General features: G+C 43.7%; 3 pseudogenes; all 3 read left to right on the top strand.

The window, feature by feature from the left end:
- Positions 1–2225: 2225 nt before the first annotated feature.
- On the top strand, positions 2226–3004 carry LOC132521935 (cytochrome c oxidase subunit 3-like; annotated as a pseudogene).
- Positions 3005–5360: 2356 nt separating this feature from the next.
- On the top strand, positions 5361–7257 carry LOC132521934 (NADH-ubiquinone oxidoreductase chain 5-like; annotated as a pseudogene).
- Positions 7258–7783: 526 nt separating this feature from the next.
- LOC132521969 (cytochrome b-like) lies at positions 7784–8941 on the top strand (annotated as a pseudogene).
- The last annotated feature ends 5511 nt before the right edge of the window (positions 8942–14452 follow it).

The raw sequence follows: 14452 nt of genomic DNA, 5'->3' as shown, positions 1-14452 counted from the left end.
TGGCAGATGGGGAAATTCAAGTGAAAATTCAGTAAAATTTTAATTGATCCTTTAAAGGTGAGCTCAAATTTCACGCCCCTGCCCCCTCCCCAGCAAACACACACAATCCCAGTAAAGCTACGTGGTCACCTCCCCTCCCCCTCTCAGCCTGAAGAGCTCCACCTCTTCCTGTAACTCTTCCCTGTTGCTGACCCCAGGAAGAGATGCACACGTCCCTCTTAGGGTGGGCAGGGAGGGCGGGACGCAGGGGAGAGAGGAGGGTAGTTGGAGGGCGCCCGGTGCAGCAGAGGCAGGGACCTGGCCTAAACAGCTACCCCTGCTCGGCCCCCTCGGTGGCCCCATACGTCCTAGGTCTCGGGCTGTCTTCCTCTTGGATGTGCTGGGCTGTCTGTCTCTGCCATCGTCTTGGGGATCTGCCCCCCAGCCACTGCCGGGAAGCTCTCTTCACCCTGGAGGGGGAGGTCCCCAAGGTCCTTGTCCATAGGGGGACACCGTAACCACTATGTCTTTCTCCATAAACGAGGTATTAGTAAAATTTTATGTAATTTTGTCAAAGTTAAGTCACAGATGGAAATCCTGTATATCTCTACGGCATATCCTTTCCAGCTAGGGTTTCAAGACGCAACATCACCCATCATGGAAGAATTACTACACTTTCATGACCACACACTAATAACTGTCTCCTTCATTAGCTCTCTGGTTCTTTATATCATTTCACTAACGCTAACAGCTAAGCTAACACCTACCAGCACGATAGAGGCACGAGAAGTAGAAAAGCATCTGAACCGTCTTACCGGCCGTTATCTTGAGTGTAATCGCCCTGCCATCGTTGCAAATCCTCTACACGATAGATGAAATCAACAACGCGTCTCTTACTGTAAAAACTACAGGCCACCAGTGACACTGAAGCTATAAGTACATTGACTACAAAGACTTAAATTTTGACTCCTATGAATCCCAACATCAGCCTTAAAACCAGGGGAGCTACGACTGCTCGAAGTAGATAACCGAGTAGTGTTGCCCATGGAAATGACAATCTCTGAACAATAATCTCCTCCGAGGATGTGTTACGCTCAGGAGCCGTACCTTCCCCAGGCCTGAAAACGGGCGCAATCCCAGGGCGTCTAGATCAAACAACCCCGATATCAGCGCGACCAGGTTTGCATTACGGACACAGGGTTCAGAGATTCGTGGGTCAAACCATAACTTCATGCCAATTGTCGCTGAATTAGTGTCCCTAAAATACTTTGAAAAATGATCCGCATCAATATTGTAAACTCATTAAGAAGCTAGGTAGCGTTAACCTTTTAAGTTAAAGACCGAGAGCTAAGACTCTCCTTAATGGCATGCCACAGTTAGATATATCAACATGATTCACTACCATTTCATCTATGTTTCTAACACTGTTTATTATATTTCAACTAAAAGTCTCAAAGTACACTTACTACCCCAAGCCAGAGTCAACACTCACCAAAGTGCAAAAACAGTCCACTCCTTGAGAAACAAAATGACCGAACATCTATTTGCCTCTTTCATAACCCCAACAATAATAGGCCTCCTTGTAGCCATTTTAATTATTACGTTTCCAAGTATTTTATTTCTAACATCAAAACGACTAATTAATAATCGCATAATTTCCCTAAAACAATGACTAGTCCAACTTACATCAAAATAATAAGCACACACAATCACAAGGGACAGAGTTGATCACTAATATCATTCATTTTATTTATTTATTTATTTATTTATTTATTTATTTATTTATTATTTATTAAAGTTGGGTCGACCAACCTTCTGGGACCACTACCCCACCTGTTTACACTCACCTCACAGCTCTCAATAAATGTGGAATAGCCATTCCCCTATGAGGATTCCCCGGCACCATGATTACAGGTTTTTGAAACAAAACAGAAGTGTCTTTAGCTCACTTCTTACCACAAGGCACACCCACCTCCCTTACCGCCATACTAGTGATTATTGAACTATCAGCCTGTTTATCTAGCCGGTAGCACTAGCTGTGCGATTAACAGCCAATATTACAGCAGGACATGTATTAATACATCTAATCGGAGGGACAACTTTAGCACAAATAAGTATCAACACTGCCACAGCTTTTATTACATTCATCGTCTCACCCTACTCACCATCTTCGAATTTGCCATTGCTATAATTCCAGCCTATGTGTTTACCCTCCTAGTAAGCCTATATTTGCATTACAGCACATAATGACCTACCAGACCCACGCATACCACATGGTAAACCCCAGTCCTTGACCTCTCGCAGGAGCCCTTTCAGCCCTCCTCATAACATCAGGCCTAATCATGTGATTCCACTTCAACTCAATAATACTACTAATATTAGGCCTACTAACTAATACTCTAACAATATATCAGTGATGATGAGTTTTATTGGAGAGAGCACCTTCCAAGGCCATCACACACCAATCGTCCAAAAAGGGCTTGGATATGGGATAATCTTATTTATCATCTCAGAAGTCCTTTTTTTTTTTTACTGGCTTCTTTTGAGCCTTCTATCACTCAAGCCTCACCCCTACTCCTGAATTAGGCGGGTGCTGGGCGCCAACAGGCATTCGCCCTCCAAATCCTCTAGAAGTGCTGCTTCTCAACACTTCTGTGCTATTAGCCTCTGGGTGTCTATCACCTGGGCCCACCACAGCCTTATGGAAGGAAATCGCAAGCACATACTCCGAGCCCTCTTTATTACAATTGCCCTGGGCGTATATTTCACACCCCTACAAGCCTTGGGGTATTATGAAGCCCCATTGACAATCTCAGATGGAGTATGTGGACCAACTTTCTTCATGGCCACGGGGTTCCACGGACTGCGCATAATCATTGGGTCCACTTTCCTTATTGTTTGTTTCCTGCACCAATTAAAATTCCACTTCACATCCAACCACCACAGCGGCTCTGAAGCCGCTGCTTGATACTGACATTCTGTAGATGTTTTATGACTCTTCCTTTTCGTATCTATCTATCGATGAGGCGCATAATTCTTATAGTATTAATTGGTGCAACTGACTTGTAATCAGTTAGTGTCGGTACACCCCGAAAAAGAATAAAAAACTTAATACTGACCCTATTGACACATACTGCACTGGCCTCATTGCGTGTACTCATTGCCTTCTGACTCCCCCAACTAAACATGTATGCAGAGAAAACAAGCCCTTATGAATGCGGATTTGACCTCATAGGATCCGCCCGCCTGCCTTTTTCCATAAAATTTTTCCTAGTAGCAATCCCATTCCTCCTTTTCCACCTAGAAATTGCCCTCCTACTGCCCCTCCCCTGAGCAACTCAAACAAGTAATCTAAAAACAATACTCACCATGGTTTTACTTTTAATCTCATTATTGGCAATTAGCCTGGCCTACAGTGAGCTCAAAAAGGACTGGAGTGGACTGGAGATGGTATTTCGTTTAAAACAAAACAAATAATTTCGACTCATTAGATGATGACTAAACTCATATTTACCAAGTGTCTTTAGTGTACATAAATATTATTATAGCTTTCACGGTATCCCTTGTAGGGCTGCTAATCTATCTATCCCACTTACTGTCCTCACTATCATGTCTCGAAGGCATAATATTATCACTATACATCCTGGTGACCCTAATAATCCGAAACTCACACCTCACCTTCGCCAGCATAATACCCATCACCCCACCGGTGTTCACAGCCCGTGAAGCCGCGCTCAGATTATCCTTGTTAGGAATAGTATCAACACGTATGGCTCGGACTACGTACAAAACCGTAACCTCCTCCAATGCTAAAGTTTATTATCCCTGCGATTATACTAACACCACTGACTTGATTATCAAAAAACAATATAATCTGAATTAACACTACAACCCATAGCCTGCTAGTTAGCCTCACAAGCCTGCTTCTTCTTAACCAGTTTAATGACAACAGCCTTAATTTCTCATTAATATTTTTTCCGACTCCCTATCTGCACCGCTACTGATCTTGACAATATACTCCTACCTCTGATATTATAGCCAGTCAGTCTCACCTGCTCAAAGAATCGCTGACCTGAAAATACTACGCATCACTAGACTAATCATATTACAAACATTTGTAATCCTAACATTTACCGCCACAGAACTAACTCTATGTGACATCACATTCGAGGCCACACTAATTCCTACACTCATCATCGTCACTCGCACTGGTTCCTACACTCATCATCGTCACTCGATGAGGTAACCAAACAACGACTCAACGCAGGGCTCTATCTTCTATTCTACACACCAGTCGGATCACTCCCGCGGCTAGTGGCATTAGTATAGAGCCAAAACACCACGGGCTCTCTGAATTCCCTCGTACTTCAGTATTGAACCCAAGCATTACCCAACTCCTGATCCAACGTTTTTATAGGACTAGCCTGCACAATAGCCTTTATGGTAAAAACACCCCTCTATGGCCTCCACCTTTGACTACCAAAGCACACGGAGAAGCTCCCATCACAGGCTCTATAGTCCTTGCAGCCGCATAACTAAAACTCGGGGACTACGGCGTGCTATGAGCTACAGCAGTACTCAATCCCCAGATAGAATTCGTGGCATACCCTTTTCTGATGCTCTCCTCATGAGGGATAATCATAACCAGTTCAATCTGTCTACGTCAAACAGACCTAAAATCACTTACCGCGTATTCTTCCGTCAGCCACACGGCCCTCGAGGCGTACAAACCCTCCTCCCGCTGATGGCCACTTGACGACTACTGGCGAGCCTGACCAACGTAGCCCCGCCCCCAACTATTAATGTAATCGGAGAACTGTTCGTAGTTATGTCAACCTTCTCATGATCAAACTTGACCATTATCTTAATGGGAACTAACATTGTAATTACAGCCCTATATTCTATATACATACTAATTACAACACAACACAGTAAATACACACACCATGTTAATAATATCACACCCTCCTTCACACGAGAAAACGCCCTTGTAGCCCTCCGCGTTCTACCCCTCCTACTCCTATCACTAAATCCCAAAATCATCCTGGGCCCCCTGTATTGTAAGTAGAGTTAAAAAAACCACTAGATTGTGAATCTAGTGACAGAAGACTGAGACTTCTTATTTACCGAGAAAGTACCGGAAGAACTGCTACTTCCTGCTCCCATGCCTAACAGATGGCTTTTTCAGGCTTTTAGAGGATAGTAGTTATCCATTGGTCTCAGGAGCCAAAAAACTGGTGCAGTTCCAAGTAATAAACCTATTTTCCTCTTTTGCTCTGGTCACACACTAACACTAATTAACCCAATTATAATAACTAACACAGATTTCTACAGAAGGGACAAAAATCCACCATACGTAAAAAAATACCGTCTCACGTGCTTGTATCACCAGCCTAGTTCCAACAATAATATTCCTCCACACAGGCCAAGAAATAATTATTTCAAACTGACATTGAATCACCGTCCAAACCCTTAAATTAACACTTAGCTTCAAAATAGATTACTTCTCAGGCTTCCCTGGTGGCGCAGTGGTTGAGAGTCCGCCTGCCGATGCAGGGGACACGGGTTCGTGCCCTGGTCCGGGAAGATCCCACATGCCGAGGAGTGGTTGGGCCCGTGAGCCATGGCCGCTGAGCCTGTGTGTCCGGAGCCTGTGCTCCGCAACGGAAGAGGCCACAAGAGTGAGAGGCCTGCGTACCGCAAAAAAAAAAAAAAAAAAAAGATTACTTCTCAATAATATTCGTACCAGTAGCATTATCTGTTACGTGGTCCATTATGGAGCTCTCAGTATGGTACCTACACTTAGATCCTTACATTAACTGGTTCTCCAAGTACCTGCTCCTCTTCCTCATCACCATGCTAATCCTCGTTACGGTCAATAACCTCGTCCAGCTTTTTACTGGATGGGGGGGGGTTGGAATGATACCCTTCCTGCTCCTGCTCCTTGCGTGGTGGTGTGGAGGCGCAGATGCAAACACAGCTGCTCTCCAAGCAACCTTACATAACTGCACTGGGGATATCGGGCTCATTATGTCAACAGCATGATTCCTGTTTGACTCAAACACATGAGACCTGCAACAAATTTTTATACTCGACCTAAATCCCTCGAACCTCCCCCTTATAGGACTCGTACTAGCCACAGCCGGAAAATCAGCCCAATGTGGACTCCACCCTTGACTCCCCTCAGCAATAGAGGGCCCCACCCCTGTGTCACCCCTGCTCCACTCAAGCACAATAGTTGTGGCAGGAGCCTTCCTACTTATTCGATTTCACCCTTTAACAGAAAACAGCAAACTTATTCCAGCAATAGCACCTTGCTTAGGATCCCTCACCACCCTATTCACAGCTATAGGTGCTCTCACCCAAAATGACATTAAAAAAATGATCACTTTCTCCACTTCAGGCCAATTAGGCCGATTAATGGTAACGATCGGCATCAGCAAACCCTACCCAGCATTCTTGCACATCTGCACGCATGCTTTTCTTAAGGCCATGCTATTCATATGCTCCAGATCCATTAGTCACAGGCTGAACGACAAACCAGATATTGGAGACATAGGAGGCCTATTCAAGGCTTTACCCTTCACCACAACAGCCCTCGTTATCGGGTGTCTGGCGTTAACAGGAAGGCCTCTCCTCACCGGCTTCTAAAGACTTGATCATCGAAGCCGCTCATACGTCTTACACCAGCGCCTGAGTCCTGTTAATAACTCTAACTGCCGCCTCCCTCACAGCTGTCTACAGCACCCACATCATCTTCTTCTCTCTGTTAGGACAACCCCGCTTCTTTCCCCGAACCCCCATCGATGAAAACGACCCCCTCTTAATTAACTCCATCAAACGCCTACTAATTGGAAATGTCTTTGCTGGGCTCATTATCTCCAACCACATCCCCCTAATAACCACACCCTTACATCTAGAACTAACTGCGCTTGCAGTAACCATCCTAGGCTTCGCACGGGCGCTCGAAATCAACCTTAACACACAGAACTTAAAATTCATCCACCCCTCAAATACCCTTGAATTCTCTAGTCTCAGGATATTTCTCCACCATCATGTACTGTCTTCCTCCTTACCTAAACCTAAGCCAGAAGTCAGCATCCTCCCTTTTGGACTTAATCTGACTAGAAAACAAACATTTTACCAAAACCCACATTGCTTACTCAACTAAAGTTCTCCACGCTAATCTCAAGCCAAAAAGGCCTTATCAGCCTATACTTCCTATCGTTCCTCATTACTCTCACCCTTAGCGTGCTTTTATTTAATTACCACAAGTAATCTCCATGATAACCACAACACCAATAAGCAACGACCAACGAGTAACAATCACCAACCAGGTACCGTAACTGTACAATGCCGCAGTCCCTATAGCCGCCTCACTAAAAAAGCCAGAGTCACCAGTATCGTAAATAACTCAGTCTCCCAACCCATTGAACTGAATCACAACTTCCACCTCCTCATCCTTTAAAATATAAAATACCATCAAAAATTCTATTATCAACCCTGAAAGAAACACCCCCAAGACAGTCTTATTAGAACCCCAAACCTCAGGATACTGCTCAGTGGTCATAGCCGTCGTATAGCCAAACGCAACTAATATCCCCCCTGAATAAGCCAAAAACACCATCAAACCTAAAAATGAACCACCAAAGTTCAACACGATCCCACACCCAATACCACCACTCACAATCAACCCAAAGCCCCCATAAATAGGTGAAGGTTTTGAAGAAACCCTCACAGAACTGATCACAAAAATAACACTTAAAATAAATACGTCATCATCATTCTCACATGGATTCCAACCATGACCAATGACACGAAAAATCATCATTGTCATTCAACTATAAGAACACCAAGGACCAACATCCGAAAAACACACCCCTAACAAAAATCAACAATACATTTATTGACCTCCCAACCCCATCAAACATTTCATCATGATGGAGTCTTGGCTCTCTACTAGGCATTTGCCTGGTCAGACTTATTCCCAGCAATACACCTCACACCAGACACAACAACTGCCTTCTCGTCAGTAGCACACATCTGTTGAGACGTTAACTATGGATGAATCATTCGATATCTACATGCAAACGGAGCTTCCATGTTCTTTATCTGCCTTTATATTCACGTAGGACATGACCTATGTTATGGGTCCTATGCCTTTCTAGAAACATGAAACATCGGAATTATTCTACTGCTTACAGTTATAGCTACTGCATTTATAGGCTGTGTACTACCATGAGCACAAATGTCATTCTGAGGGGCAAGAGTCATTACAAACCTGCTCTCAGCAACCCAGTACATTGGCACTACTCTTGTTGAATGGATCTGAGGTGGCTTTTCTGTACACAGAGCAACACTCATGCAATTCTTCGCTTTTCATTTTATTCTCCCCTTCATCATCACAGTGCTAGCAGCTGTCCACCTACTATTTTTCCACGAAACGGGATCCAACAATCCCACAGGAATCCCATCTGACACAGACAAAATTCCATTCCACCCCTATTACACTATCAAAGACATCCTAGGTGCCCTACTACTAATCCTAGCCTGAATAATACTAGTCCTATTTTCACTGAACTTGCTAGGCAACCCCGACAACTACACCCTAGCAAACCCGCTTGACACACGACCACACATTAAATCAGAGTGATACTTTCTATTCACATATGCAATCCCACGATCAATCCCCAACCAACTAGGAGGAGGCTTAGCCCTATTCCTCTCAATCCTGATTCTAACATTTATCCCAGTACTCCACAAATCCAAACAATGAAGCATAGCATTCCGACCCCTTAGCCAGATCGTATTTTGAGTGCTAGTGGCACACCTACTAACACTCACATGGGTTGGAGGACACTCCTTCATCATTATCGGACAACTCGCGTCTATTTTATACTTTCTTTTAATTCTAGTGCTAATACCAGTAACTAGCATCATTGAAAACAATCTCCTGAAATGAAGAGTCTTTGTAGTACATCACATTATCCTGGTCTTGTAAACCAGAAGAGGAGAATAACACACCTCTCTAACACTCAAGGAAGAAGCCCTAAGCTTTGCCACCAGCACCCAAAGCTGAAATTCTACTTAAACTATTCCCTGAAATTATGACATTTATAAAATTATTAAGAACTATATCAGTATTAAAACAGTCCATTTTATCACAAACTACTATGTACATCGTTCATACTTGTACCACCACATTAATAAGTACATATACTTTATATGTACATATTACATTACAGGGATAATTGTACATTACACTATCTACCCCATGCTTATAGGCACGTACATCTTATTATTAGTATTGCATAGTACATATAGATTATTAATAGTCCATAATAAATTCAGTCAAATCAATTCTAGTCAACATGCATATCCTGTCCATTAGACCATGAGCTTAATCACCAGGCTGCGTGAAACCACCAACCCGCTCGGCAGGTGTCCCTCTTCTGATAAACCCCACCAGCCCTTGTTAATTCAGTCTATATACCGCCATCTTCAGCAGACCCTAAAAAGGAGCAAAAGTAAGCACAACTATAACACATAAAAATGTTAGGTCAAGGTTAACCCATGGGGTGGGAAGAAATGGGCTACATTTTCTGCACCAAGAACACTCTCTTACCTGCATGAAGGTTTTTATGAAACCTAAAAACCAAAGGAGGATTTAGTAGTAAATTAAGAATAGAGTGCTTGAAAACCATAATTCAAAAAGAGTCATGTACCACAATGTTCATTGCATCTCTATTTATAATAGCCAGGACATGGAAGCAACCTAATTGTCCATCGACAGATGAATGAATAAAGAAGATGTGGTACATATATACAATGGAATATTACTCAGCCATAAAAAGAAATGAAATTGAGTTACTTGTAGTGAGGTGGATGGACATAGAGTCTGTCATGCAGAGTGAAGTAAGTCAGAATGAAAAACAAATACTGTATGCTAACGCATATATATGGAATCTAAAAAAAAAAAAAGGTTCCGAAGAACCTAAGGGCAGGACAGGAATAAAGATGCAGATGTAGAGAATGGGTTTGAGGACACGGGGAGGAGGAAGGGTAAGCTGGGACGAAGTGAGAGAGTGGCATGGACTTATATATACTACCAAATGTAAAATAGATAGCTAGTGGGAAGCAGCCGCATAGCACAGGGAGATCAGCTCGGTGCTTTGTGACCACCTAGAGGGGTGGGATAGGGAGGGTGGGAGATATGGGGATATATGTATATGTATAGCTGATTCACTTTGTTATAAAGCAGAAACTAACACACCACTGTAAAGCAATTATACTCCAATAAAGATGTTAAAAAAAGAAGAATAGAGTGCTTGATTGAATAAGGCCACGAAACACACACACACCACCCGTCACCCTCCCCAGGTACTATGACAAAACCACAACTTATTAACAAATGCTAGTCAATTATATGAGAGGAGATAAGTCGTAACAAGGTAAGCATACTGGAAGATGTGCTTGGATAAACCAAAGTGTAGCTTAAATAAAGCACCTAGTTTACACCTAGAAGGTTTCATAGCCTATGAATGCCTTGAACTAAACCTGACCCACAGCCCTCCCACCATACTAGCACGAACCAATCAAATAAAACCTTCACCCAACACCTAAAGTATCGGAGATAGACATTTAAATACTAATGGTACCATGGAGAAAGCACCGTAAGGGAATGAGGAAAGAAAATTAAAAGTAGCAAAAAGCAAAGCTTATCCCTTGTACCTTTTGCATAATGATTTAACTAGCAATATTTTAACAAAGAGAACTTAAGTTAAACCACCTGAAACCAGACGAGCTACTTATGAACAGTTACTAGAACAAACTCATCTATGTGGCAAAATAGTGAGAAGATTTACAAGTAGAGGTGCCACGCCTAGCCAGCCTGGTGATAGCTGGTTGTCCAGGAAAAGAATTTCGGTTGAACGTTAAATAATACTAAGGACCTCTTATAAGTTTCAATGTATATTTAAATGTTAGTCTAAAAAGGTACAGCTTTTTAGAAACAGGTACAACCTTAACTAGAGAGTAAAAACAAACGGCACCATAATTGGCTTAAAAGCAGCCACCAATTCAGAAAGAATTCAAGCTCAACAATAAATGTATCTTAATTTCAATATTAAATAAATCAGCTCCTAGGCTTATTGCTGGACTAATCTATAAAATTATAGAAGCGATACTGTTAATATGAGTAACAGGAAGTATTTCTCCTTGCACAGGTTTACATCAGCTACTAATAATATACGATCGTTAGCAGTAAATAAATATAACCCAACACTAGACTATTTATTAAACATACTGTTAATCCAACACAGGTGTGCGCCCAAGGAAAGATTAAAACATGTACAAGGAACTTGGCAAACACAAACCCCGCCTGTTTACCAAAACCATCACCTCTAGCATCACTAGTATTAGAGGCACCGCCTGCCCAGTGACAGTTGTTAAACGGCCGTGGTATCCTGACCGTGCAAAGGTAGCATAATCATTTGTTCTCTAAATAAGGACTTGTATGAATGGCCACTCTAGGCTTTTACTGTCTCTTACTTTTAATCAGTGAAATTGACCTCCCTGTGAAGAGGTAGAAGTGACGACAAAATAAGGCGAGAAGAGCCTATGGAGCTTCAATTAATCAACCCCCAAAACACAGTTAAACCGCCAAGGGATAACAAAACTGCACATGGGTTGACAATTTTGGTTGGGGTGACCTCAGAGCACAAAAAACCTCCGAGTGATTAAAGCTTAGACCCACTAGTCAAAGCATAATATCACTTATTGATCCAAAAGTTGATCAATGGAACAAGTTACCCCAGGGATAACAGCGCAATCCTATTCTAGAGTCCATATCGACCATAGGGTCTACAACCTCGATGTTGGATCAGGACACCCCAATGGTGTAACTGCTATTAAAGTTTTGTTTGTTCAATGATTAAAGTCCTACGTGATCTGAGCTCAGACCGGAGCAATCCAGGTCAGTTTCTATCTATTATGTATTTTCCCCAGTATGAAAGGACAAGAGAAATATGGCCCACTTTAAACAAGCACCTTCAAAGCAATTAATGATATAATCTCAACTTAGTAAGCAAACACTGAAGAACCACCCGAGACCAGGGTTTAGTTAGGGTAGCAGAGCCCGGTCATTGCATAAAACTTAAGCCTTTATACTCAGTTTCAAACCCTCTCCCTAACAAAATGTTTATAATCAACATGCTAATGCTTGTTATTCCTATTCTTTTAGAAGTAACATTCTGTTTTTAAAACAATAAATTTATTTATTTAGTTAATTTATTTATTTTGGCTGCGTTGGGTCTTCATTGCTGCTTTCTCTAGTTGCGGCGAGCGGGGGCTACTCTTCATTGCCGTGCGCAGGATTCTCACTGTGGTGGCTTCTCTTGTTGCAGAGCATGGGCTCTAGGCAGGTGGGCTTCAGTAGTTGTGGCACACGGGCTTAGTTGCTCTGCAGCGTGTGGGATCTTCCTGGCCCAGGGCTCGAACCCGTGTCCCCTGCATTGGCAGGCGGATTCTTAACCACTGAACCACAGGGAAGCCCAGCTGTAGCATTCTTAACATTAGTAGAGCAAAAAATCCTAGTCTACGTACAATTCCGAAAAGGGCAAAATATTGTGGGGCCACACGGCCTGCTTCAACCCTTGCCGACGCAATCAAACTATTCACTAAAGAGCCACTCCGACCAGCTACATCCTTCGCCTCCATATTTATCATCACACCAATCCTAGCTCTGATTCTAGCCCTAACGATACGGATCTCCTTACCCCTGTGGGAGGGCAATGGCCGACTGATGGCACAGGGGACGGGGGAGCAGTGAGGGGCTGCCTCCCCTGGGGCTGTGGTCCTCTGGGCCAAGCTTACTGGAGAGGGTGCATGAAATTGCCCCTTTGGGTTCAGTTGCTGTTGTGTGGTCCTCTCTCCACAGGATATGGACATGAGCTCACGGAGCATCCACTCCCCTCTGTGTCTGCCCTTGCATTTGGACCAGTCTGTGCTCCTCTGGTCTGCCCTTCACAAGGCTCCTCTGTCCCTCCTCCAGGCCACTGTCCATCTGCCCTCAGGAACTCTGCATGCTGGGGCCTGGACAAAAGGCTGGGTCCTCATCTCGGGGGCTCACAGGCCGCAGTGAAGGTGTTGGCCAGGGCTGGCGTCTTCTCTGAAGACTGGCCTGGGGGTGGAGCCACTTTCAGGTTCTTGAGGTTGTTGGCAGCATTTTGTTCCTGTGGACTGTTGGACTGAGGGCTTTGGCTCCTTACTGGTTGTTGGCTGGGGACTGTCCTCAGTGCCTGGCCATGTGAGGTCACTCCTCCCAACTTGGAGCTTGCTCCATGGAAGCATGAAAACAGAGAAGGCAATAGAGAGAATGCTAGCAAGTGGACGTTGGTCTTACGTAGAGTAATTGCAGACGTGCCAGCCATCTCCTGTGTTGTGTTCTCCTGGTTGGAAGCAAGTCATGGGTCCCCTCACACTCAAGGGGAGGGGGACACAGAAGGACATGAACACCATGGGGGTGGGGGTCATTCGGGGTCGTCTTGGAGACTGCCAACCACATTATGTGCAAGTTTTATTTCAATATTAATGATATTAAACCTTTGTTATGTTTGTTGAAGATATTTTTTTCCTAGATTGCTCTTTGCATTTTTATTTAATTTACTTTTGAAGTAGTGATTTTTTGTCATTATGTAGCTGGGTTTCTTCGTGTTTCCTTTTTTGGAATTTGCACAAACAAAAGCTTTTCTCTCCCCTAGGTCAGGTGGCTACTCATCCACGTGGTACACACGTTCAGAATTAACCTCCTCATCTATCTGGGTTTACTTTGCTGTCTCTGGATCTACCTTTTTTCCCAAGTAGTAAACCAGTTTTCCCAGCACCACGTTTGAATAAACCATCCTTTCTCCCACTGATTTAAGTTGTCAGTTTTCTAAAGAGTGAAATGTTCTTTACGTTACAGGTAGTTGAGAAGGTAGGTATTAAATACTGAAGCTAGACCTACCCTCTGTTACAGGTAGTTGAGAAGGTAGGTATTAAATACTGAAGCTAGACCTACCCTCTGTTACAGGTAGCTGAGAAGGTAGGTATTAAATACTGAAGCTAGACCTACCCTCTGTTACAGATAGTTGAGAAGGTAGGTATTAAATACTGAAGCTAGACCTACCCTCTGAAGGACTTGCAGGAAGTGGATGGTTAAGGATGGCTGATGATGCTTTGACCCCTCCAGTGGAGCAGATGAGGGAGGATCTGAGAGGGCAGCTTTTGGAGCTGCTGCTGTGGGCTTGGAGCCCTCCCCAGCCGAGGGGCGGGGCACTGGAGGGCATCTCAGAGAGCTCAAGTGCGTCCCTGCAGTTGGGAGTCAGAGTGATCCCTCCCGAGGCATATAAAGGGTGATGACCAGGCTGGCATCGAAGGAGGAGCCGGTGCTGAGCCGGGGGGTAGCCTGCAGGGGCACGTTAGGGGGTGTGGA

The sequence above is a fragment of the Lagenorhynchus albirostris genome, chromosome 6 (assembly GCF_949774975.1).
Source record: "Lagenorhynchus albirostris chromosome 6, mLagAlb1.1, whole genome shotgun sequence".
NCBI classification, from domain to species: Eukaryota; Metazoa; Chordata; class Mammalia; order Artiodactyla; family Delphinidae; genus Lagenorhynchus; species Lagenorhynchus albirostris.
The sequence above is the reverse complement of the archived record's forward strand: the minus strand, read 5'-3'. Positions and strand labels throughout refer to the sequence as shown.